At 45.5% G+C, this 13,690-nt stretch overlaps 2 long non-coding RNA genes across 2 annotated transcripts; both read right to left on the reverse strand.

Annotated features, from left to right (window-relative positions):
- Positions 1–1,275: 1,275 nt before the first annotated feature.
- LOC114673582 (uncharacterized) lies at positions 1,276–2,857 on the reverse strand. Its single transcript, XR_003724346.2, has 2 exons — positions 2,605–2,857; positions 1,276–2,159 (listed from the first exon to the last, which is right to left on the reverse strand). It is a non-coding gene; the product is annotated as an uncharacterized LOC114673582 (long non-coding RNA).
- Positions 2,858–6,262: 3,405 nt separating this feature from the next.
- LOC114673583 (uncharacterized) lies at positions 6,263–13,426 on the reverse strand. The gene is made up of 2 exons (XR_013408008.1): positions 13,319–13,426; positions 6,263–6,553 (listed from the first exon to the last, which is right to left on the reverse strand). It is a non-coding gene; the product is annotated as an uncharacterized LOC114673583 (long non-coding RNA).
- Between the last annotated feature and the right edge of the window lie 264 nt (positions 13,427–13,690).

Here is a 13,690-nt window from a genome sequence, read left to right on the forward strand (position 1 = left end):
TGGTGTTCATTAATCACAGGTAAATTAGTAGACACCTCAGGTTCTGTTTAGTTAATAAATCATCCCTGCAATTGCGCATCTTGAACTTCACAATAGCACTTGTTGAATCTGGGGAAGTGTTCGAGATTCCTCTGTAAATGAATCTTAATTTTTGTTTAATGCTTAATTTAAAATAGTTTTTGCTATGTAAAAATCTTATCATGAAGATGTTAACCAAATTTATTTGTGGAAAGCTATTATGTGAAAATAATTGATTATGGACATTAACCAATTGAATGACATCAGCTATGACATGTATTTTGAGGACTGTTGACCTCTATTTTTGTTCTTCAGAATTTTTTTTTTTTTTTGAGACGGAGTTTTGCTCTTGTCACCCAGGCTGGAGTGCAATGGTGTGATCTCGGCTCATCGCATCCTCCATCTCCCGAGTTCAAGCGATTCTCCTGCCTCAGAATCTCGAGTAGCTGGGATTACAGGCATGCGCCACCACACCCAGCTAATTTTTTGTATTTTTAGTAGAGACGGGGTTTCTCCATGTTGGTCAGGCTGGTCTCGAACTCCCAACTTCAGGTGATCTGCCCACCTCATCCTCCCAAAGCGTTGGGATTACAGGCGTGAGCCACCGCTCCCAGCCTCTTCAGATGTTTTAAGGCTGGCTTTGAATTGGTTTTCCCATTTTCTTCTCTCTGTTTTGATTCCCTTCATTCTTTAGTGTTTGGTCTCAGTGGAACAAGAGTTGTTCATTCTGACTGTCCCAGACCTTGCATCAGCCCTCCCATGACACGATGTGCCTGCTGTTTTCTTGAGCTCTTGAGTGATCCATTCTTGAGTGAGCTATGACTTTGTCTCTTTCGTGTTTTCCCCTAGTATTTGAATCCTTTTAATTAAGGTGTTTATTGAAAGGCTACTTTAATAGTACTTTTTGTTTTTGTAATGCAAGCTTATTATGCTAATGTTTTCAAACCAATGTGTTCAATAGAGATGAAAAAAGAAAACTAATTCCTCCGTAAGCAGAAGTTTATTTTTTTTTCCCTCACTTAAGACAAAGCTAATGTTCTAAAAGGTTGTGAGTCTCCTTACATGTGTCTTTACCCTTGGACAAGGTAAAACAAGTTATAATGGTGGGTGTGACTGATGCTTATTAGTCCCTAGCAAATTAGTAGACGTTTTGTCTCCTGATAACTCTGGCTTTGATTAATGTTTGCTCGCTGCAGTGGGGCCTCATGGACTTTCAAGATGGCGCTCATTCATTGGAGAAAGCATTGGAGATTCTTACGTAAACCTGTTGTGTTTATTTTATCATTTGTTTAAAACATACTTTTCCTGAGCGACAAAATGTCCTCCCTTTTTTCTGAGTTCTAATTGGCATCAGCTTCCGTGTATTTCAAGGCAGCTGCTTAGTGGGGAGATGCAGGGGGCGCTGGAATCCAAACACACCCTCTCCTGCTCCCTGACTCTTTCTTCCACAACAGAAGAGAGCAATGACCAGTAGTTGGAGGTACTTTACTTTTTCATAAAATAGACTAATGTAAACCCAGCTTTGGAGACATTGAATGATGACTCTTTTTCAGGCTCCAAATGAACTATCTGTTTAAACAGCAGGATATGTCAGGGAAAAAATCAAGCTTTAACTTTTATTAGATCTCTCCTGTTTAGTTCACTCCAACTCTATGTGTCTGACATTATGAAAGTGTTTATACAGGGTGTGAGTGAGTAGTTACCTTTCTTCCTGTTGAAACATTAGGGAGGACTGGGGCCCAGTGGCTGAGAGCTAAGGTCAGAGTTGGGCAGAGCTAGGTCTGAAGGCCACTTCTTCCACTTAGCCCATGCCTCATTTTCCCCTCTGTGAAACATGGATAATAATACTATGTACATCACACTCACAGGACTATAGGAGGCCACATATGGAGAATATTTAGCTGGGTGCTTGACGCAAAACAAGCATCAACCAACAATAGCCACAATGATATTGTCGCCATGTTTTTCAGCTTGAGTTCCCAGGCGGATACCTCTGATATTAGATAACACTGATATTACACACCATTGGTACTGTAGATACCACTGTGATTAGCTAACAGTAAATGTAGACATGACAGTGCTTCATCAGGTAGACATCAGGCTTCGAGCATGCCTCCATCTCCTTTCTCCAACCAGAACGCCTGCGAGGGGGAAACAGCAAGTGAAAATACTGCAAAGCTTTGCATTTAGAAACCGGAAAACAGATGCACAGAGCAGTCTGCCTCTGTGTAAATGCACATTGTAATCAGTTTTCTAACTCTGCCTTTACAAGGATGAGTTAAGCGGTTCGTTGACATATCATTATCACATTCTGAAGATAAACAGCCACAGGATCTATGAACTCTCATCAGGCAGTTAATTATTCTTGAATTTTTCTGCACTCTTGAAACATATTCTATTTATTTAACCGTCCCCTGGGAGCCCTGGTCGCTTTTGTCCCTGCCACACGGCCAGTGGTGTAAAACCTCTGCATCTGTCAGATTTCTCCATGTGGAGCATAATTGCCTGATTTCCATTTGAAAGTACAGCCCTGACATTAAAACGACATAGACACACCAATGATAACAATGGCTTCCTGACACCTACCAGAGGAGAGGGGGCGAGGGGGCATAATGCAGGAATAAATAAATGCACGAATGAACGCTCGCCTTCACGGGGCCAGGTCTGAATTTACAGCTGCAGATGAAGTGTTCCTCGGGAGCAAACAAAAAGAAAGAATGAAAGAATAAAAGAAAAAGAAACCAATAGATTAGCATCCGCGTGAGTCTGTTGGAGCCAGATGGCTCTCTGTGGAGAGCGAGCTGTCCTGCTTTCTCCCAGTAACCCCGACCAGCAGACAGCAAGCCCGCTACACGGGGAGAGAAATGATCTCATTCCTCAGCCGGGCACGTGAGCCGCCTTCTTTCTCTCACACACAACTTGAGCTGAAGGGAAGTTGGAAAAGAGAGAAAGGGTGAAAAGGAAGGGGTGGGGGAAAACGGGTGATTGTAAAGAACAAGCAGGTCCTCGTAGCCCAGAGGAAGAGAGACACCAGGCCAGCCCTGAACGTTGAAGAACTGTCTCCAGATGTCCACGAAGGAGAAGACAGGGAGACAGGGGACACCTGACACATTGTTATCTCCTCCACACACATCCATGAACTTCACCTCCACGATCCAATGTTGCCTGGAAGGCTTGGTGTGTAGAGACTGGGAGGAGGGGGGCAGGCTGCTGTAGAGGCCATGGGGTTAAGTTCTGTGCCCCACTGGAAAGGGGCAGTGAGCAATGTTTTCATTTCTTCCTAATGACAATGTCTGCCTGTCTCTGTGGGCCACAGGCCAAAGAATCTGTCAGTCCTCAGCCTGCAGGACCAGCCATCTGCTGGGATCCCGGTCTGCCATGCTCCTGAACAGGTGCCTGAGGTGGAGGCAGCTGGAGTGGGGGGGCAGTCAAATGGAACCGACAGGTTGTAGGTGTGGGAGGGCTCCTATGCTTGAAGATTCTGAGACTGAGAGGGCCCTGGTCTGGGGTCATTCTGCCTGCCCTGCTGAGCAAAGCATTCACTGCTCATAAACAAGTCTGTTGTCTGGAGTGACAGCCACATGTGGGGGCTGGTGGACATCAGACAGACCACCAGATGCTGGTGTTAGGGCCTAGCACTTGCAGGTGTGTGCAGAGGTGCAGGCCTCCTTCGAGCGAATCTGCCCGCTTAGTGAGTGTTTACATACCCAGCTCGGTACTGGGGCTCCTGAGGCCTCCCACCCAGAGAAGCAGACCAAGAGAGAATGAAGGTGCCTGTGGGAGTGAGTGCAGGGGGCTCATGGAGTACTTTGTCAGCCTGGCTAGGTTGCCTGGGCACCTGAAGCTTGTCTCCAGCAGTGTTTACCCAAAAGAATAAATAGTAGTTTCCAGGGTGACACCAAATGCGGGGAGATGTAGTCATTCATTTACAGCTGGAAACTATTATTTAACTCCTAATAAGTATTGAGCACAATTCTCTTCATTTTCAGCCCAGGATGGGGGCACCTGCTTCACAATTCCTGGCAGTTGTCGGTAAAGCTGAACATTAAGCTGGTGTATTCTGTCAGGGCCAAGGAAGCAAAGCAAGCTGCCAGCTGGGGGCTAAAACCACAGGCTCTGGCTTTTCTTCTTTCTAAAAATGAAACGGAAAGCCAGCACCCCACCAAAAAACGGTTCTGCTCTTTATCTCCCAGGCAATGCTACCACATAACAGGTTCTTCGTTCTGTACAGGATTCTCACTCACAGCAGAGCTAAGGATTTCGAAGGAAACCATATCACTAAAGTAACAAGAGTGTGAGCTCCATCATCGTTCCTTGCCTCCACTTAAGCAGGGAGATCAGTCACTCAGTAGGAGCATTTAAGAAAATTGTAAAATGCTAGCGTTTAAGGAGCGCTTACCAACGTGTCGGCCCTGCTTCTAAGTGTTTTGTGTACATTTCATGTAATCTTCATGACAACCCTATGCGGCAGGTTCTCTGATTATCCTTGTTTTACAAATGGAATGCCAAGTCCTAGAGATGTTAAGCAACTTTGCCAAAGTTGCACAGCTAGTCCCGGGTCCATACCACCAGGCTTTCCCGCCTCTTTTGATGGTGTAATAACTGAGCTTTAGGCTCCCTGTTTTGGCTGCTCACCAGTGGTGCCATCTTGGGCTACTAAGTCTCCCTGAGTTCCCATTTCTTTATCTGTCAAGGAAGGACTGGGATAGTGGTCTTATAGGGTTGCTGTCAGGAGCAGAAGTAATGTATAACATACATGCATGCAAGGCCAGTGCCCGGCATGTGGTTGAGGCTCCATAAATGTTAGTACAGATGGTACCCTGATGGTTTAACAGTTTTTCAACTCTACAATGGGTTTGTTGGGAAGTAATCCTGTCGTGTGTCAAGGAGCATCTGAGTTAAGATAGTTTGATTTACAGTTTCAACTTTACCATGGGTTTATCAGGATATAAACATTTTATCAGGATATAAACCTGATGCATTTTTGTATTTTCAGCTTACAATGGGTTTATCTGGACAGAACCCTCATCATAAGTTGAGGAGCATCTGTGGTTACTACTACTGTGAGCATTGTCATTATCTTGTGCTCTTGTATTTCACTGAATTCTCACACACACACACATGCACACATAAAACTGTGAGATAGGTGGGGCAGCTGTCACTAACCCCATTGTATAGCTGGTGTATCAGGTGGTAAAGCTTGGGCAAGAACCCCCATCTCTTGACTCTGCACTTTGTCTAATCTGAGCTTGCCGTTTCCTGCTGGACTGCAGGTCACACCTGTCCATTTCTAGACACAAGACACAGTTGCTTTCTAGAAAGGGCAAGGAATTCACCTCTTGTCACTTTCCCTTTGTCTCCAGGCCCTGGGATTGGCTGAAGATGGAGCTAGGTCCTGCCTGTGCCCTCCTGGGAACTGCTGAGACAATTAATGCCTCTTGGGACAAGTAAGGTACTAGCTTAAAGGGATCACAAGCTCCTGTGTGCCCTTAAGATTTTCTTTAATGTCTAGGTCAAAAAAATACGTATTTTCTTATCATCAAGAAATGCAGATGCATAGCCCCATCTCAGGCCTCTCCTCCCCTTGTTCGGGTGGCCTCTGAGAACATTTCCAACACTCCTCTTTGCAGAAGGCATTCTGTACCTACAACTGGAAGCAGGAGAGGAACCGGCCAAAGGACCTGGGTGTCTTGGCTGTACTCTGCCTTCTTTCCTTAGCTTTCCTAACTCTGCCTTTCCGGTGATTTTCATGTTTTCCCTTTCATTTTACTTTCAGAAAATCTCTGGGGAATGCAGCTTTTGTTCTGTTGCTTCACGCAATTCCCAGGGCTGGGAATGAAAATTATTTCCTTTCACAACTTCTGGCTAAGTGCCTTTCACAGCCCGGCTGTGTTCTGGGGTGATTTATAAACTGCAGAGCCTGGGTGTCTTTCCTCCTCCTCCTCCTCCCCCCCCACCCCTTCCCCTCCTCCTCCCTTTCTCCTTCCCACCACCCTTTAAAACGAGGTGAGCCTCCAGAGTCAGGGTGTCAGCCACTGGGGCTCTTCTTCAGGCAAAAGTTCAGTGGAACCATAGTGATGAGAACTTGAAGCCATTCATTCCTGTTAGAAGAAGACAGAAATAGGCCTCAAGGCCAAACTTACATCTCTGAGAACAAATTTGACCCAAAATCTCAAAGTTTAGGGTTGGCTTTGAACTAAGACTATAAAAGCACATTTTCCAAACTTGTCAGGATTGTGTTTCATTTCTAGACTTTTATTCTCAAAGGGGTGATGAGGAAGAGACACAGCTTAAGAAGTTTTGAGCTGAGAAATGAAAAGAAGTCACTTTTCTTTGCTGCCACAGAACTAAGTAGGGGGAAAATTAAGCCCAGGGGTTCATTTAACCTGTTACAACAAAACACAGAAACCAGACGGCAGAGTGTCATTTGCAAGGTGATGTGTCTTTGTCGGAACTGAAGGCTGTCGCAGGTCGGCTGCCTCCATGGAGTCCCCATCTGCCCCTGCACTCCCCACAGGGATGGTTTCATCAGGAGCTGAAAGAACACAGAGGGGTGAGCAAGTCATGGAGCCTCAGACTGTCTGTCTGGGCTAGACCCTGGGGAACACGTGTGGACACTACGTGCCTCCTTTTCTACTCAGCGTGACCCTGGACAGGAAGAAGTCTTCACAGCCAAGGCCAAACAGCCCAGACAGACCACTGCCTTGTGGCTCTATGATTTCCTTGAACTGCCCTGTGCCATCTTTTTGGTCATGCCCAAATCTTTGCTTCTACATAAGTCACACAATAGCACCAAGACTCCTTGTCTTCTGGCCTGTGACTGTCTGTGAGTTCTGAGCAGCAGACACGGAGGCTGAAGGTCAGAGCCAGGGTTGCCACTACTTGCCCTGTAACCCTGGATGAGTTACTGAAGCTCTCTGGGCCTCAGTTTTCCTCATCTGAAAAATGGGGAAATAACACCTACTTCCCAGGGCTGTTAGGATCATTAAACTAGATGATTTATACCAAGTGATTCACACAATGCCCCACAAAGCACAAACTCAAAGACGCCAATTAGTATTTCTAAGCATGGGAGGGAACCCTGGGAGAAGGCCCTGGAGAAAAACTGCCTCCAGGACTGTGAACCAAGGCAAGAGAGAGAGAGTGGGATCAGAGAAGGAATGGGATGGAGGCTGGGTGGAGGACACTGAATCTATCTCCTCCCGTGTTCCCTGCAGTTTCATTTGGAAGGGCAGCGTCTAAGATTTTAAAGTCATATATCATTCCCATTTCCTTTTTAAAAATATAAATCATTGTCACAGAGACATTCAAGTTCAGAGAGTCGCATGTGTTAGGTCTGAGGCTCATGTATATCTAGTGTTACAGAAAGTGGGAAATCAAGAGGGGCTCCTGTCTTCGGCCTTATCTTCCCAAAATAATGGATGACTTTTTTTTCACTATTAGAGGCTGTTAGCACCTCAGACTTCTTCCTGAACCTGGATTAGTGATCAGTTTTGTTTTAAGATCCTAAGAGCACAAACGATGAGACTGAAACAGGCCCCATTCGCTAATGCACTGCTCGTTGAGGAATGTCAGTGATGACGTACATGTGGAAAATTTGGGGCACCAGACCTCTCCCCAGTCTCATCTCAGTCTCAGGCCCAGAATGAGGTGAAAATTGGAGAGAAGGCCCTGGAGCAGAGAAAGGGGGGTTCCTGGAACATGTAGGGCCATGTCACTGAGGCAATTTCCAGCAATGATTTACAGGAAGCGTTTAGCTTCTGCATAGATTGGGGCCAATCCGAAAAGGAATCAAGGTTCATGAAACTCTCAATTGTGACATCTTATAGGGTGTGGCCCAACCAGAGTTAGCTAAGTACAGATGTCATTAGCTATAGATTCATTTGATTGCTATTACGTATTCTCTGTCTCTCTCTGACACACACACACACACACACACACACACACACACACACAAAACTGAATTATATTCAGCAGTATTTTATGCTCTTTGGAAATTGTTACTTACTCAGATACAGGGTGTTTTGTTTTTGCTTTTTGCTGATTCTCTACTAATTTTGTTATTCCCAATACCCTTATCTCATTTTGAATTATGGAGTTTACTGCAGTATTGTATTTTTGAGATGTAAAAACTATTATAATTAGAACTAAGATTTTCAAAAATGGGAACACGCAGGTTAAATGATAAGGATAGTGTATTTGTGAAATTTGGGTTCCATTTTGTTTTGTCATCGTAGCAAACAGAGAAAAAATGAGTTGATTACAGATGGAAGTGTAATTTTTTTCTATTGAGAAGACTTGGTCATCTGCCTCCACATCCATCACCACCCATCAGCACTACAAAGGGCAGCTGAACTCCCCCTCAATACTCCTCTGTGCCCCAGTTTCTCCAGATGTAAAACAACACCACTCAACACATCTGTCTCCCCCTCAACTCAAAGAAATGTTATAAGAATCTTTGAGAGAAAAGAATCTCCACAAAAGTGTTGTGATCCCAGAACTTATTTGTTTTGTATCTTTGTAATTGTATGAAAAGTGGAGGTTACTCTAGTAAAAACTGAAAACTGAGCTGGAAAAGGCTGGAATTGCTAAAATGAGTGGAAATACGATAAAGGAAACCATTCCCTGTACCCAGCAGCTGTCAGGCTATGTTCATGATCTGCTCTTGCTTCCTGAGAGCACCATGATTTCTTTGTAACCAAGAGGAATAATCTATTTTCTGGCCTAACCTCTCATAAGGTATTTTGGAGGTAAGCTGAACACTAGGAAATAATATTTTACAGATCTCTTCGTCTCCTCTTTATTCAACACTCTTTAATTTTTCCCCCTTGCAATTTCTCTTCTCAGAAATGTCACTTTTTAGCGTTGATTCATCTCTCCTGCCTCATAGCACATTTTTCTCTCTTCTAGCCTGTCCATTTTTCATTTTTCTCACTTGTATCTTAACTGGATCTTCCATCTCCTCCATTTCTACTCCTATTTCCTTTAAATTCATTTTCCTCTTCCCCTTTTCTCTCCCTAAAGAGTGAACAGACAACAGATAGGACAATCAGCTAGGATTGTGCTGAGAAAATGAACTGACACAGCACAGTGAAAGCTGGACAAGCCAAACCTGACTCCATCAATTTGAGTTGACACCTCTGACAATTCAAACAAGACTTGGTCAGCACAGAACCGCAAGGCTGTCTTGGAATTTTCACACATATATGTTTGACATTCTACTCCAATTCAGTTCCACAGCCCAGATGGTGGAAGAATTTTGTTTACTTGAGACAAATTCTCATCCATCATCTTTCGCTCCCACAAGACCATTGCTCACAACCCCCAAGGACTGCCTATGAGCACCATCATTTTGTTACAGTTAATGCTCACTGTTGTGCACAGCTGGGAAATGTAGCCTTCTGGTTAATTACATTTTCCCATTAATAGAACTTACAAGGTACATCTTCCATGGGTTGCTGACATCTAGACACCTGGGATACTCTAAACACCAAAGCTAACTTGAACAAGTTTAGTCATTCTTGGAAATTTTAGAGGAAACTTCAGGACTCATGGAACATCGAGGGTACCAAAGATGTGTTGTAGATGTGGGTAGTATAAGATAATTGGGATTTTCATTTGGTACAATGTAAAAGTGGTTTGGGGGTATGCAATAGCACAAGTCACATGGGAAATAAGGGTACCATGTGAAGCACATTATATCTTTTTAAAATTTTTCTCCTCAGTATTAATGTGTGTTTAAATGTTCAAAGGAAAGAAATTCATGACCTTCCAGATTACAAAACAGTATATGCATGACAATTCCATTTTTGTAAGAAAAAACATGTATGTATACACATACACACAACCTCCCATACACAAGTCAGGGAAGATATGACCCATATTTTAATAGTAGTCTCTCTGGGTGATGTAATTATAAGTGCTTTTGTTTTCTTCTTTTGGTTTATCCATACTTATTAAAAATTAAATATTTCTTCTATAACACAAACAAATAGTCTTTAATTGGACAAATAACATAGCTCAGTATTAAAATCAGCACAGAAATCTATCTCAATATAGATCAAGAACAGATTAAATGAAAAGAATGGTTGCAGAAGAAATCTTCCCATTTGGAAAACACCTATCACGTAAGATTGTCAAACACAAACTTGGAGGCTGGGGAGTTGGCGGTGGTAGTGGCTGCAGCAATAGCAACATGGAATGTGAGGCAATGCTGTTGCCTTGGGGAATAGAGGTGGGATGTGGATCATCACCTGTTATCATAGGCAGGCTCTATGAGTCATACACGATATGATATGGGGTTACAAGAAGGATTCTTGCATTTTCCATTAAGATAATCCCTTCATAGCATTTCTGCATCTGTTTCTAACCTTCTAAACAGAATAAGATATGGAAGACCAAATCTTGGTTTCAACACTGATTCTCCATGACTGGGGTGGAGGGTTTGGCCTGAGCCTGAAATCAGACGCTCAGTTGTCTCCAGGGCCCTGCACCACCATGGCTTCACCCCACCCATGGCTTCACCCAATCCTGGTCCTTGACAGCACAGGGCCTGTGCCACCGTCCCACCTCTCTCCCCACCCTGGACTGGCCTTTGCTCAGTGTGGTCTCCACTTGTACAGAGCTCTGTACCCCTCCCGCTTGCTTCCATCTCAGTTTTCCCAGCATTCACCGTCATCCCAGAGAAAGGACAGGGGAAGTGTGAACAGAGAAAAGAGACACAAATTTCAAAAATGAAATTTTAGGGGAAACTCTACCAGTGAGTGTAGACTTCTTCCCTAGTGATACAAAGAGTGCAATGGCATTTCCAGGATGAGGGGAGGGGTGGCTGTTCTGGGATCACCCTACCTGGTTGCCTCTTTCTATCCATGGGCAAAATAGGCCATGCTGTGCAGGAAATAAATTCCCAGCTTCCAGAAGTCCCCACATTTTCCAGAGACGAGAGCAGATCCTTGCCTATTCTCATTTCTGCTGTTGCATGCACCTTGTCTAAGAGGTTTTCCAAATCCCAGTGTGTGTTTCAGCATCGCTTGTGCACACTGTCACGCTGGAGCGCCCTGCACAAGGCTGAGATCCTGACTTCCCATGTGGATTCCTCTGTCCCATTTATCTGAAGCTCTTTGCAGGCAACAGATTGTACTTTAAAAAACAAAAAGCAAACAAACAAACAAACAAAAAACACCTCTGCAGTACCTCTTACAGTTTTGTGTTAAGACCCATATATTTGTTAAGCGAACAAATGCACAAGTGACTCAGCAGTCCGCACACCTGATGCTCTGCTGTTTTCAGATGCTACATAGTATCTCATCTATTTCTCAAAGCAACCCTGTGAAGAAGGCCCTCCATTACCCCTGCATTCAGGATAAGAAAAATGGCTTGAAGAGGACTTGCCCATAGTAACACACAGGTCACTCAGTGCCAGGACCTGGAATTCTGATTTCAGTCTAATGCTCTTTCCATCACGATGGTGATCCCCAAGCCAGTTGGCTCATTAGAATCCCCCATAAAGTTGGTTAACGAACCAGTCACAGCCCTACTGCAGACCTGCCAAATCCCTCTCAGGTGAGGCTCAGCCATCTATACTGTCAACGGGTTGTTCCACAGATGATCCAGCTGCCCTCCCACCCATGCTGCCTGTGCTGACCAGCTCTGATTTGACATCTGGTCGATGTTATCAAGGGTGTCAATGCAAAACTTCAAGGCTAGCCCTGACACTGAAAATCCTATGTTCCTCCATTAGTCACCTCCTTGTGTGTGAAGAGTTCACTTACACCTCCCAGGATCCTCCTTCTGTAGGAGCTAGGTTAACAGCTCAACTTCTAGAAAACCCAAGGTTAAAAATGGCTGTGACACTCATTAGCCCCAAGGGGGAAAGGTCAGCAAAGTTTGACAGCCGCACTTAGGAAAGCCTGAGAGAGGCTGCAGAAAGGCCTCGGAGCTGAGAACCGGGACTCAGCCTTCCTTAGAAGCCTGGCTCCAAACCAGCTGGGCCCCCGCTAATTGGCCACGTCTGGGAAAGGTGCTCGTATAGTCACGTCTCTGCAAAGCAAGGGGCAAGGGCCCTGGCAATTAAGTGACCACAAACCCATCCAATAATTACTCATCAGGGGGACTGCAAATGGTGGGAAAGTTCTTCCTGTTTGAAAGAGTGAGTAAAATTTGGAGGGAATCAGCAACCCGCCCCCCTCCAGCAGCAGACCACTAAAGCCTAACCCCATCACGAGAGAGACCCTCACCACTCAAGTTCTCCAGAGGAATAATTAGGAGGTGCTTGAGAAGTCCCCCAAGCTGACTTAACCTGCCACGAACCCAGCAAGCAGCCGCCCTCGGACTGTGATGTATAAGGAAGGGGTCGCCTCCAGAGAGGCGCCTGGGCTGCTTGCCTAAGTGCTGTGTGCAGGTCAGCCTGGAAACCATTATTATCATCATTAGGAGGATCAGTTAGGAGACAAGTCGAAGCAAGTTGAAATTTGAAAAACACATTAACAGAGGCCTGACGAGATGCCAGAAGAGTCTGCCAGCAGGGACAGCTGGAAGGCCAATTTCTGAGTCAATACTGAAAGGTGGTTGCTTAAATATCTGAGTCAACACACACTGATTTCTCTCCGGCTCAATACTCCCGTTTAATTGCACTGGGGAGTCTCTCCACTGACACATCTAACACCAAGATACATAGTTAAGTGAAAGAAAAGGACGTTATTGAAGTGCAAATGAGGTCCTTCGTGCAGCCTGCAGGCCTGGGTCCCGCTGAGCACTCCCTACTGCCCTGGCAGAAGGTGGCTGGGCCTTGCAGGGACTCCATGTGGCCCCCTTTTTAAAGAGGGTCGAGAGACGGTGAGGTCCAGGCCTCAGCTGGCCAGCAGAGAGAAGTCTAGGTGCACTGCAGCTGCACAAGCTACCAAGATTCTAAGATACTTTGTCAGGATCCATGGTCCTCTCCGGAGAGAGGAGGCCAGGAGTGCCTGTTTCCCACCCGAGAGAGCCAAGTCAGATGGAAGGATGTGCAACTGGAGAGCTATCATGTTTGGCAGCCAGGTGACCACCTGACGAGGTTGGTGGCAGAGATGAGGAATGAAGCCAGTCTTGAATGTCTGCCCAGCTGCCTGGAGCCTGGGAAGCAGGCTGGTCTCTGAGGAGTCCTGACAGGTCATGGCTACTGATGGAGATGCTTCCCCATCGTGATGCCCACATAGGGACCGAGCAGGATGGCCCAGGGGTAGTGGCGAGGGTGGGGGCTCCCACAGTGACCCTCTAGCAGCCTTCACTGACTTCAGAGCTAAGCATGATATAGGAGACCTACCTGGACCTGAAAACCCATGAGAACCAGGACCTGAACCACAGTGAAGAGGCAGGGCCCATGAGCAGGTGGCATGAGTCCTCCATTGCTGTATTCTATGTCTGCTGCCAACTGTTGGAGATAAGGAAGAAACCCATGTCGGTGGTAAACTCAAACTCAAATTACTGGGGCACATTGTGAAAGGGCAGTTTCTGGTTCAGTACGTCTGGGTGCGGGTAGCTTTGGGTCCAATGGCACTCTGGTGCACACCAGTCTGTCATGCACCCACAGTGTGGGAGTGCTTCCTCATTAAAACACCTGCTAATCACACCGAACAATCAGAGATCTGTTCAGATGGGGCCCAGAGGATCTGAGAGACACATGGCTGGGCCATTG

The sequence above is a fragment of the Macaca mulatta genome, chromosome 17, assembly GCF_049350105.2.
Source record: "Macaca mulatta isolate MMU2019108-1 chromosome 17, T2T-MMU8v2.0, whole genome shotgun sequence".
Classification (NCBI taxonomy): Eukaryota; Metazoa; Chordata; class Mammalia; order Primates; family Cercopithecidae; genus Macaca; species Macaca mulatta.